Source organism: Chiloscyllium punctatum, chromosome 22 (genome assembly GCF_047496795.1).
Source record: "Chiloscyllium punctatum isolate Juve2018m chromosome 22, sChiPun1.3, whole genome shotgun sequence".
In the NCBI taxonomy this organism is placed as follows: Eukaryota; Metazoa; Chordata; class Chondrichthyes; order Orectolobiformes; family Hemiscylliidae; genus Chiloscyllium; species Chiloscyllium punctatum.
Window position 1 is genome coordinate 44,952,210 of NC_092760.1, and position 12,806 is coordinate 44,965,015.

The 12,806-nt window shown below is 41.3% G+C and overlaps 1 protein-coding gene across 4 annotated transcripts in view; it reads left to right on the forward strand.

The window, feature by feature from the left end:
- Nucleotides 1-12,806, forward strand: part of eps8l2 (EPS8 signaling adaptor L2) — a 164,153-nt gene that overhangs the window by 92,449 nt on the left and 58,898 nt on the right. The gene's annotated exons all lie outside the window — the stretch shown is intronic.

A 12,806-nucleotide genomic window follows, 5' to 3' on the forward strand; every position in this document is an offset into this window, starting at 1 on the left:
GGAAAGGGAGCAGAGGATTCTTTTTTGAGATAAGGTTACAGGCTTCCCTACAAATCATTAGTTATCATATGTGTGTTGTCAAAACTGAAAATGTTGCTCAATTTTGTGAGCTGCCCGAAGGTCAGCAGCCACAAATTAAAGGATGATAGTCTGTTGTCAAAGAAATGCATCTGAAAATTCTGGGAGATTTTTCTAACACAGACCTGACTGTTCCTCTATGGTGCCACTGGACCTGACCCAGTCTCTGATTTACCAGCCCACCATTCTCTGCTGCCAAACCTGGCTGACTACGGCTCAATCAGAGCTCCCCCAGACCTGCAAACTCCACATCCGCCTCCACTGCACATCCCCATCCCCATCAACACAATTTTCTCCTGTCTGACCTGACCCACTTTAAGTATTGCTTCACTTTACCTGGCTTCCTTGTTACCTTGCATCCTGATATCTGGCCAACCTAGTTGCTTGGCACCTTACCTTCTACCCTCAGCACAGTACCCCAGTGTGCCTGGCATTCAACCCAGCTTGACACCCTGTCCTCCAGTACTCTAATACACACTGCCCATAGGTTTTTTACAGCATGTCGCTGCTGTTAAGGGGGTGTGGTGTTGATTTGCTCGGATTCTTTGTTAATAACACACAACTGTCAGAATGGAAGTATGGCTCCCCATCTCTGATGGAGCCCCTGATCAAAATCTCCTGCCAGAAATGAGGAGCTCCCTTCTTTCATAAGCAAATTTTTAAAAAATGGCTAGAGTGGCAATCTGCATGAGGAAATTCAGTTCATTCTGTATAATCAATGCTTTTAATCATTTGGTAGAGTAAAAGTTTGTAAAAATGAAAATGTGATCTTCTTTCAACTATTAGCTGCAAGTTCAATAGCTTATAAAAAGAAAAAAATGATCCTAATTCATTTTTCATTTTAAAAAACAGTAACTAATAAAGAGTTCCTAATAGGTGTATCTTTGCCAAGGCCTTCCTCTTAACAAATGCCATCAACCTGGTTTACAAACTCGACAAGTACCCATGGTTAAACTATGAACAAGTTGACTTCTGCATTTGTCTATAAAACAATAATGGTTACCCTTTATTAAGTGTCCCATTGCCTGTAAAGCACTTGAGAGAATCCTTTGCTTTTGAAGTGCTAATTCTTTTTCTCTTCCATGGGTACTCCAAAGAGAAACTCCAATGCTGTATAAGTTGCTGTTGCCTATACCCTGGAACAGAAGTGTGGAAATAGCATGTGTTTCTTGTACAAGGTAGTGAAGCAAGAAATATCTTTTTAACCATCCAAACTGAAAGTTCTGAAACATGATCCACATTGGATTTATGCAGCAGTATAAATGATCATGTATGTGCAGTACTGTTTAAGTTGTGTGATTGACTTACCAAAGTTAACTAGCTGAATCATAAATCTTACACACCCAAACATTCCTGCCTTTTGGGCCATGTTGGATCTGCTTTTATTTGCCAAATAATCAGTGAATAATTACAACCCAATATTGACACACTTTCAATACAATGCTGCAGTATTGTAATATCATAAGCTATGAGAACTGTAACTTACAGGAAGGTAACGTCTGTATAATAGGGGAAGCAATGGTCTAGTAGTGCTATTCATGCTAGACAGCTCATTGAGAAACTCCGGCTAATGTTTTTGGGACCCAGGTTAAAATCTTGCCACAGACAGTGGAACTTAAATTCAGTTTTTTTCAAAGAAAAATCAGGAATTAAGTATCCACTGATGACCATGAAACCATTGTTGATTGCCAGAAAATTCTGGCTCATGAATGTCTCTCGGGGAAAGGAATTCTGCTATCCTTACCTGGTCTGGCTTGTATCTGACTCCAGTCTATAGCGATGTGGTTAATTCTCAACTACCCTCTGAAATGGTCTCGCAAGCCACTCAGTTCAAAGGCAGTTGGGGATGATCAATAATTGCTGGACCGTCTGTGAGACCCACATCCCACAGTTGAATAAGAAAAAGGAAACCTTGAGCATTTTTAATGCTGGCTGGGAAGTGAATGGTAAGCCTACTACAATGGGTTAGAATATCTTTTTGTTTCTGAGACCCTAGTTTGAATTCAGCTCAATGAAGAGTTGATGTTCTTTCCTTACTGATAACAGCAGCAATCGTAAAGACCTTTCGAAATAAGATTCCATTTTCCAACAGGCAGTGTAAACTAAACAAATGACTTGCATTGTTAAATTATTTGCAATGCCCTACTTTGCAATATAATATTTTGTGGTGGAAAACCTGTGAAGAACAACAGGAGTGTTGTTGTGAATGAAGGCTCTTTGGAAGTGTTCTTTGGTGGTTTGCTTTTCTAAGTATGTTTGGGAGTTATTCCCCACTTGACAAATGCTATACCTGACAAAGGATAGCTTGATGATATTGAAGTGTTAAAGTTCTCCATTTTACAACAATCATGTCTTGATCAGTGCAAGCGATAGGTGGTACAATGGAAAGGTGAAGAGACTTGAGGAAGGAATTTTAGAGCATGAAAGCACAGCATTAAGAAAATGCTGTCTGTTTAACAGAAGCAATTAAGTAGCATGAATGTTTAGAAAATCTATTGCCTTTCTAAAATGATGGATTCTCACTGCCTAATTACCAAGGGAACTCCTCCTCAACCAGCTCCCTATGAGCCTTGTAGGGGTTATCAAATGTCAACCATTTATTTCTGTTAGATGCCATTCATTACAATGTAAACATTGAAACGAAGCATACACACTTCAAACTAAATGTTTAAATACAGACTATGTGAAATTCATCTTCCTGCTGGGTTGATGTTTCCACATGTTAGTTTGGCGATATCACCTGTTCCTTAATATCTTGACTGTACAAGCGCAATAACAGATTTATCAAGTTATCAGGTAAGGTCACCACTCATTACTATGGATCATGTAGACTGGTATAATCCTCTAAAAATTTGAGGGAGATAAATAGATAACGTAAAATGCAATGTAATCTTAAGTACTGTTTGCCACCTAATTTCCTACCTTTTGAGATGGTGATCTATTGAGTTCTAGATGGCTTAAAGCAATGTGCAGATTATTTCTCAAGCTCAAGGACTGTTGTGAATGTAGAAAAAGCAATTATGGATTGAAATTGCAAAGGAGACATTTAAAACTTAAAATCAATAATTGGGTATCTCTTGGTTTTTCTTTGGTGTGAATCAAAACTGATTTATTTAAGTTGGTGATTGACTATGTGGTGATGATATGATGGCTTTAAGATATGTATTTTGCCCTTTTGTTTTGGAAGAGAGGTTTTAAGACCGAGGTGAGGAGCTGTCTGTTTGAATCCAATAGAGTACACAGCTTGTGAAGCAAGCTGGAATAATAGAAGCAGCCTAATGTGTGGGGTCAAGCTCCCACAGAATCAGGATTTTTTTAGTTTTAGTTTCTCAGTAGCAGTTGCTCAGGTCTTGAAGTTGAGTTTGGAAGCTTCAGTACATCTCTCACTGCTACTTGCTCTTAGTTTTCCATTGACGCTTTTCCTCGTAGCTTGGAGAATTTCATGTGAAACGATCTATTTTACTCAATTTGCCTTTAGGATGTGTTTATGGGATGTTACTATAATTGGAACAGTTACTGTTTAGTAGTTTTCCAATAGAGTTAAGTTATTCCAATTTCTTCTTTTAGTTGTATTTTAACTATAATGCATGCAATAAAATGTGTTTTACTTCACATCTGATAGTTTGACCAATTGAATTGCATCCAGAACACCACATTACCACTTGCCTTTAAAATAAGAAAAAGTTAGGTGCTAGGCTATCATATTAATATATTTTAAGGGGGCTTTGTCTGGTCCATAACAATGCCAGTGAACATTGTATCTGATCTAACTGCATAAACTGACATAATTAGTATATTGATCATTCCCCCCCAACTATCCTTTTTAATTATTATGCTCTTTTCATAAAAGTAAAGTGAAAGCTGATGCTTCAACATTTCTTTGTTTGAAAGAGGCAATGTTTAAGAAGAGAATATAGAGGTGCTTTAAATTTAAAAATTTGAAGACATTTCACATAGGCTAGCCAATAGTGAACAAACACAATTGTTTTTAGTGGCAATGAGCTGTTCCAACACAAAGCTCGATCCTTGTCTGCCCACTGGATTGATCCCTTTAGGGAACATCTCTGGGACACCTGCACCAATCAACCCCACCGCCCCGTGGCCCAACATTTCAAATCCCCCTCCCACTCTGTCGAGGACATGGAGGTCCTGGGTCTCCTTCACCGCCGCTCCCTCACCACCCGATGCCTGGAGGAAGATCGCCTCATCTTCTGCCTCAGAACACTTCAACCCCAGGGCATCAATGTGGACTTCAACAGTTTCCTCATTTTCCACCCCCACCCTTACCCCAATTCCAACCTTCCAGCTCAGCACTGTCCTCATGACCTGTCTACCTACCAATCTCCCTTCCCACCTATCTGCTCCATCCTCCCCTCTGACCTGTCACCTCCATCCCCATCCCCCATTCACCTATTGTACTTTTTGCTACCTTCTCCCCAGCCACCCCCTAGTCCCCCTTCTACATTCACAACATTATCTCTCAAGCCTGGAGGGTCCCTATCTCCATTCTGATGAAGGAGTTTTGCCCGAAACGTTGAATTTCCTGCTCCTCGGCTGCTGCCTGACCTGCTGTGCTTTTCCAGCACCACTCTCATCTAAAGTCTGATTTTTGTCAGTGGATGGACGCACGCATAAGATAGGATAGATGTTCAATCCACTAATTTCCTTTCACCCCAAAGTCAATTCTATGACCTGAGTCTGAAAGCAGCAGCCCACCTGTCATATTTCAATAAATAATTAAGTCTGAATTGAGTTTACTACCAAGTTGTTTGACCCTAATCATACATGCCAAATTATATGCAAGGAGACAGCCTGTTTTATCAGGGTTATGCCCAAAAGTTAGTAAACCTTTCCTTCTTGCCCACCTGCTCTCCAAAACACGCCCCCTTAGCCCTCCCTCTAAGATGGCTGAATCTTCCCCACCTCCTCACTCTGACTTGTTTCACTATGAGAATTCAATGGGCCATCTTCATTCTCTTCCTGCAGCCAAGCTGGCACCGAGGATCCATCAGTGGATGCTGGAGGTGCCAATCAATCAGATTAGCTGGCAGTTCCAGAGGTGGAGCCTCCTCTGAGGAGCAGGAGTGCTTCTCTGTGTTCCTTTAGTCCAGGCTGTCAAACAGGTTTCAATCCATTGGTCAGTTGCCAGCTGACTTTTCTTCCAGCAGACTGCAGAGTCCGAATGTTCTTCTCCACTATCTTTCCGCACCACCTTTAAAATTCTCCCCAGTATGATTAGATGGTTGGTGGACAACTGTAAGGAACTGTTTGACTTAATGACTTATTTTACTGCAGTTTACTTGTATAAAGGTAATATTTTAGAAGTTAAACTGAAAGAATTAGAGTGAATAAAAGGACAAAAGGACACACGGGAAACTAAGGGTTTTGTTTCTCTGTTACAATCCCATCAGATATTATTACTGGATTATTCAGATAGTGTCACAGCCAGCTGATATTACCAGCCTGGTCAGATCATCCATTGGCTGTTTTATCAGGCACTTAAATCAACTGGACAAGGAGGTGGGTCTGGGGAAAAGGGGCAGGCCTTACCACTGGACACAAGTGTGGACAGTGGAGGAAGTGTAGCAGCTGGAGGTGTACAGTTCTGGTCAACCTGTGATAGGAAGGATATTATTAAACTGGAGATGGTTCAGAAAAGATTTACCAGAATGTTTTTGGGAGTGGAGGGTTTGAGTTATAAAAGCAGACTGGGACGTTTTTCACTGGAGTGTAGGAGGTTGAGGGGAGACTGTTACTGAGTTTATAAAATCATGAGGGGCATAGACTCTTACCTATGACAATTGAATGAAAAGGGTCTTTTCCCTAGGGTGGAGGGGTTCAAAACTATGGGGCATATTTTTAAGGTGAGAGGAGAAAGCTTTAAAAAAAACATGAGGAGCAACCTTTTTTAACACAGAATGAACCGCCAGAGGAAGTAGTGGTAGCAGGTACAGTTATAATTTTAAAAGACATCTATTTAAATACATTTAATGGGAAAGGTTTGGAGGGATATGGGCCAAACACAGGCAAGTGGGGCTAGTTTAGTTTGGGAACACGGTCTACGTGGACTGGTTGGACAGATAGGTCTGATTCGGTGCTCTGTGACTCTACGACCTGTTGTACAGGTAATGCTGGACAGAAAAGCTCCTCTTCAGCTCTGTCCCATCCCCAAATCCCATCTCCATTCCCAGCTTACTGGTATCAGTAGCATATGTGCACTGGGATATTTCCTGCAGCTAGTTAATACCACAGGCTGCATCTGCGTATGCACAGCAGTCCTCATTATGGCCTTCGAGATAATTACTCAATTGTGTAGAAAAGAATTTCCTGATTTGACTCCTGAAAGACCTTGCTCCAATTTTGAGATTGTAGCCATTTAATGAAAATATAATGAGGGCTGTTTTGTGGAAGCCTGTTCCTTTTAAATATTTTAAGTGTGCATATTCTCTCTTTTTAATGTGCATTAATGTAAATGATTGATATTTGGTTGCATTCTTTAGATGTTCACCTGCCCCTAATTTGAGACGAATAGTTAAATCACATACATCCATATTGTTCAGATGCTTAGACAGTTTGTAAGCGAGCTATTAATAATCAAATGGAGAATGGGAACAAAAGAAAGTTAGGAGCTCGGGTAGCAATGAAATAATTAAGCAATTGGATCCCTTTTGAATGTCTTATTTGTGCAACAATGCCAGTGAATATGAGCATTTCCAGGCAATTTGTAAACAGTCTATCCAGTTTCAGAATAATTAATTAATTGTGAGCTATTTTCATAGCCCTCCGTAATAAAATTCCAATTTAAGGGAAGTTTTGAGGGTGAATATTTCACCACAGGGTGAAATCAGAGTTCCTAGGGGTAGATTTTGACTTTACACAATACCATAAAAAATGATTGTAAGTTTGTTTCTCATGAACATGCCACTAGATTAAAGGAGACTCTCACAATAAATAAGGTCACATATTTCACACCAGATGCCAATATAACTGATATCTGACCTGGAATTAAATGGGGAGTCTGAGAGGCAATCGTTTTTACACAGAGAGTGGTTCACGTGTACAATCATCTTCCAGAGGAAGTGATGAATTCAGGTACAGTTACAGCATTTAAAAGAAATTTGGATAAGAAAGTGATTAAGAAACATTTGGAGGCATATGGGCCAGGTGCATTCAGGTGAAACTGGTTTAATTTGGGAATATGGTTGGCTTGGACTGAAGGCTCTGTTTCCATGCTGTGTGACTCCATGACATAGGGGTCATTCCCATAGACTGAATGGAAATGTCAGTCCAAGCCCACCATATTCCCAAATTAAACCAGTTTCACCTGAATGCACTTGGCCCATATGCCTCCAAATGTTTCTTAGTCATTTTCTTATCCAAATTTCTTTTAAATGCTGTAACTGTACCTGCATTCACCACTTCCTCTGGAAGATGATTGTACACGTGAACCACTCTCTGTGTAAAGATGATTGCCCCTCAGTCTCCCCATTTAATTCCAGGTCAGATATCAGTTATATTGATATTTAATACTTAAATATCAAATGCTTAATGGGTGTGTGAGATCTGAGCTGGAGGTCAAAAGGACAAACTTTACTTTCAGAGAGGTGTAGAATGTGGTTTAACAACCAGTATACATGCTTTGAAAAGCAGTGAGAAGCATTTGTGTATATAAGAAGTCTTCGCAATCAAATGTGCACAAAGGCATTTGAGAAGAAAGAGGAAAACGTGTGTAGTTCAACAGGATAAAGAAATTAACTGTTAAACCACGTAACCAAGAGTATCAGGTTATGCCGAGAAATTGAGTTCAGTCAGACTGCGAGGTGTTTGTTATGATATTCCAGTATTTTGGGAAGATAAAACCGGTCATAGTCCTGTCTCTATTCCCTGTTCCTTAACGTATCAATCAATTTTAATATGACTGTTATTGAATGTCTCTAAAGCTATTAGGTGCTGTTTGTATATAATTCAACACTCCATTTCCCTTTAAAGTGTTGATTGACGTGACAAATAATCACCTGAATATGGAATTGGAGAATGTGCAGTATCTGTCAAAATAGGTTTTGGCAAAATATCAGAATGTCAGTTAGAGAAAGGCCAAAAAAAATTAGTAGATAAAAGAAGGAAGGAGAAGGCCCAGGATGTGACTCAGATTCAAAGTTAATTTATTGGAGAGTCATGGAAACATGCCCCTGATCTAACACTTCTCACCATAGCTGGTTGAAGCTCCAAAATGCTCCATGAACATGCCACAGTGATCTCAACTGCTCTAGCTCATGACTGCCTTTTCATGCTTTTTGCAAGCTGTACTACCTTGGCTGTATAGAAGACTTGAATTACTGAAATATGCCCACTTCGTGTGTGACAGATAAGATAAAACACAGACCTGTCCTTAGGTAAGCAGAAAATTGCACACAGTAAGCCTGGAAGATTGCATTGAGATTACAATATTCCCTGACATCATCCCACCTCAGCAAATTTCCCAAGGGGAATCCATGGGCTAGTGGAAGGTATCAAACCGAAAAGATCACACATGGTAATTTTGGAGAGCAATGTGAGTTGTGTGGAAATTTACATAGCTGTCAGTGCTCAAACAACTCAAATTAGCAAGAGTACAACAGGAGGTTATTGTTGTCTGAAACTCTGAGACAATCTATCGTGCAGGTCCCAACCAGCAAGGTTCAGGTACACTCTTTGGAAGGAAGTGTGACTTAAATGGCCTGTCCCTGAACTTGTGTTGTCTCCTCCAAATAGGAAGGGGGATACAGCAGGAGGAGCAGAGAGAGAGGATATCGGCCTCATTTAAAAGTGAAAAGGGGGGGGGGAAGGAGGAAACCAGAAATTAACAGCCCATTTCTCTGCTGAATGTGGACTATAAAATTCCATCGAAGATCTATGTCAGGACTGCATCAGAGTTAATAATCCACCTGGCCAAACCGGCACTCTTCCTGGCAGGGAGTCTCCGAAAAATGTGGGTTGTACAGATTGTGATTGTCTATTTGTGGGACAGGGTGGATGGGCAACTGTTTATCAGCCTGGATTTGGAGAAAACAAGAATAATCCACGTATTGGATGAACCCTCCAAGATTTCAGAAGGGAATGGCAAATGGATCCAGCAGACATTTTCAATCAATAGGTGGGAATTGGAAATCTTTCTGATAAAATCCAGAATGAGGCAAGGCTGCCCTCTCTCCTCTGTCCTGTTTATGTGCTGTCTCAAACCTTTCTGCCAAGCGCATCAGGCTGGATGTATGCATAAATGGGGTGAGAAACACAGGCACTCAGCTCGTAGCCTCTGTGTACACAGTCAGTATCATACGTCATCTGCTTGGATCTGCGTCGGTCCATAGACTGACCATCTGTGACCAGTCTGAATGAACTTCAGGACTCAAGGTCAAACATGGTAAAAGTGAGACCATGTTCTTTGGGAGCGGAGTCATTTGTTACTTTGCCCCCTTCACTATCAGTGCAGGTTAGCTGAAGGTGTTGGGAGGTGCTTCAGAAGAGCAGAGACATGTGCTAAAAACTGGACTGAGCCAGTAGCAACTAAATGACAAAAGGTAGGCAAGGGAGAGTGATAGTCCGCCACCATTGAGGATAATCACCTGGGTCATGTGGTAAAAGGCACTCGATTTTGCTGTGCCTGCACAGTTCTTGCCAATGTCTTACTCTTGCAACCAGGCAGTCACCTAAACCATCTTTTGCTTTATCTGGAGGTTGAAGATAGACCTTATCCACAGCGCCATCATATGCAAACTTTTAGATAAAAGGCAGAGTAAATATACTCAACTTCACCCTTATCCTCCTCGCCATCTTTGTAAGCAGCTGCATCGAATTATGTCTGGATCTTTGGTAGACAAACACAAGTGTTGTTCTTAATGTTGCAAAGGGTGGGCCTGGGCATGTTATATTACATGCTTAGTGTAGTTATACCATGATGTACTATCTGCCCCTTGTGGAAAAGCCTACACAGACGAAATACATTTGACCACCGGTTCATCAAACACTGATCCACACATAATGAGACTGTGAAGAAAAAGGAGGTGGCCAATTCCACTGTACACTGTTAAAGCCTCATCACCAGAACTTACAGCAAGCACCAAGATGTAGCTTGGCTTGTAGTGATAACAGCCCTCTGTATCAGATTCTTTTGAGAAACCCAGTTGCACTGAGGTGCAAGTAGTGGAAAAGGGACCAATGCCCACCGCTTTTGTGAGGAAAGCCTGGTGGCAGATACAGACAGTCGATTTCATAAAGGTATATCCTGAAAAGCGCTGTACTGACAAATGCACACTGAGACAAGCTGTGAAGGGAGCTAAAGGACAGTCAGTTTCATTAAATGCTTCTTGCTCTTCCTGAAAATAAACTATCTTATACAGATCTATCCTTAATGGTAAAGCCCTGATCTCTGAACCACAATGCATCCCACTACAAGATTCAAATCTAACTCTAAATTAACACCCCTGCAGAATGGATATTCATTGCTCAGTGCTCTTAATGTTCATAATAAAAAGGTATTTACATGAGAAACACTTTTATTAAAAAAAAGTAATTTTTTCCAATAAGTTACCACCTGGCTGTTTTGAATCTAACTAATCCAAAAATCATCTCTCAACTTTAATTACTGCTTCTGCTTGCATATCAGCTTGCCTGATCACAGTGCTCAGTCACTATTCCTTCCCTTCCCTGATTCCAGATATAATTTTATTGTTTCTTCTCTACTACTTTCTCCTAAACATTTCCTGTTTCATTTGTTCATTTGCTCATTTCCTCCAGCTCGCAATACCCTACTGCTGGTTCCATCTCCTCCTGCCTTCCTGTATAGTTCAATTAAGTCATCTCTGTCTCTTCTAAACTCCAGAGGATACGGGCATAACCTGTCCAGCCTTTCCTCATAAGGCAATCCACTCCTCTCAGCTGTTCACAGGATGGGAGAATTGAGCAAGAACAGGACAGAGAGGGTGAGTGGGTTGTGTCAGGGAAACTGTTGTGCTTAACAAATAGACTGAACTTGAATAATTCCAACATACAATTTTGACATATGCGCATGTGCTAAAACAAAAATGGAGGTTGGACTTTTTGAGATCTTCACAAACCATGCCAAAGCAAATATGTGCCATTGGAAACACTTTTTAAATGGTGCTGCACATGGAGGAGGCAGTATTGAAGGGCAGAAAATGTGTTGCTGGAAAAGCGCAGCAGGTCAGGCAGCATCCCAGGAACAGGAGAATCGACGTTTCAGGCATCAGCCCTTCAGGAATCTTGAAGAAGGGCTGATGCCCGAAACGTCGATTTCCCCTGTTCCTTGGATGCTGCCTGACCTGCTGCGCTTTTCCAGCAACACATTTTCAGCTCTGATCTCCAGCATCTGCAGTCCTCACTTTCTCGAGTATTGAAGAGCTGCAATGCGAGTATGACTAGAAATGCTGAATTGTCAGAGTCACCATATTTCAGATGACACATTAAACAGATACACATCAATCTGCTCAAGAAAATAGAGTCATAGAAATGTACAGCAAAGAAACAGACCATTCAGTACAACTCGGCAGAGGTGGGTACTGCAGATGCTGGAGATTACTGACAAAATTAGAGTGGTGCTGGAAAAGCACAGCAGGTCAGGCAGCATCCAAGGAGCAGGGAAATTGATGTTTTGGGCAAAAGCCCTTCATCAGCAATAAGGCTGGGAGCCTCCGAGGTGGAGAGATAAATCTCTCCCGAGGCTCCCAGCCTTATTCCTGATGAAGGGCTTTTGCTCAATCAGTACAACTCGTCCATGCCGACCAGATATCCCAACCTAATCTAGTCCCACTTGTCATCATGTGGCCCATATCCCTCTTGAATCCTTCCTATTCATGTACCCATCCACACCTTTTTTAAATGTTGTCGTTGTACCAGCCTGCACCACTTCCTCTAGCAGCTCATTCCATACACTCACCACCGTCTGCGTGAAAAAATTTCCCCTTAGATCCCTTTAGAATTTTTTTCCTCTCAACCTAAACCTATGCCCTCTAGTTCTGGACTCCTCCCACCCCAGGGAAAAGACCTTGCCTATTTACCCTATCAATGCCCCTCATGATTCTATAAGGTCACCCATCGACCTCTGACACTCCAGGGAAAACAGCCCCAGCTTATTCAGCCTCTCTCTATAGTTCAAATCCTCCAACTCTGGCAGCATTCTTGTAAATCTTTCAAGTTTCACAACATCCTTCCAATAGGAGGGAACTATAATTGCACACAATATTCCAAAATTGGCCTAACCAATGTTCTGTATAGCCACAACATGATATCCCAAATCCTATACTCAATCCTCTGACCAATAAAGGAAAGCTACCAGACTTCACTATCCTATCTACTGCGACTCTACTTTCAAGGAACGATGAGCCTGCACTCCAACACTCCCCAGGACGTTAAGTATATAAGCCCTGTCCTGATTTGCATTTCCGAAATGCAGCACCTCGCATTTATCTAAATTAAACTCCATCTGCCACTTCTCAGCCCATTGGCCCATCTGATCAAGATCCCATTGTACTCTGAGGTAACCACCTTCGCTGTCCACTACACCTCCAATATTGATGTCATCAGCAAACTTACTAACTATACCGCCTATGTTCATATTCAAATCATTTTATCTAAATGACAAAGCACAGTGGACTAAACACCAATCCTTGTGGCACATCACTGGTCACAGGCCTCCAGTCTGAAAAGCAACCCTCCACCACCACCACCATCTT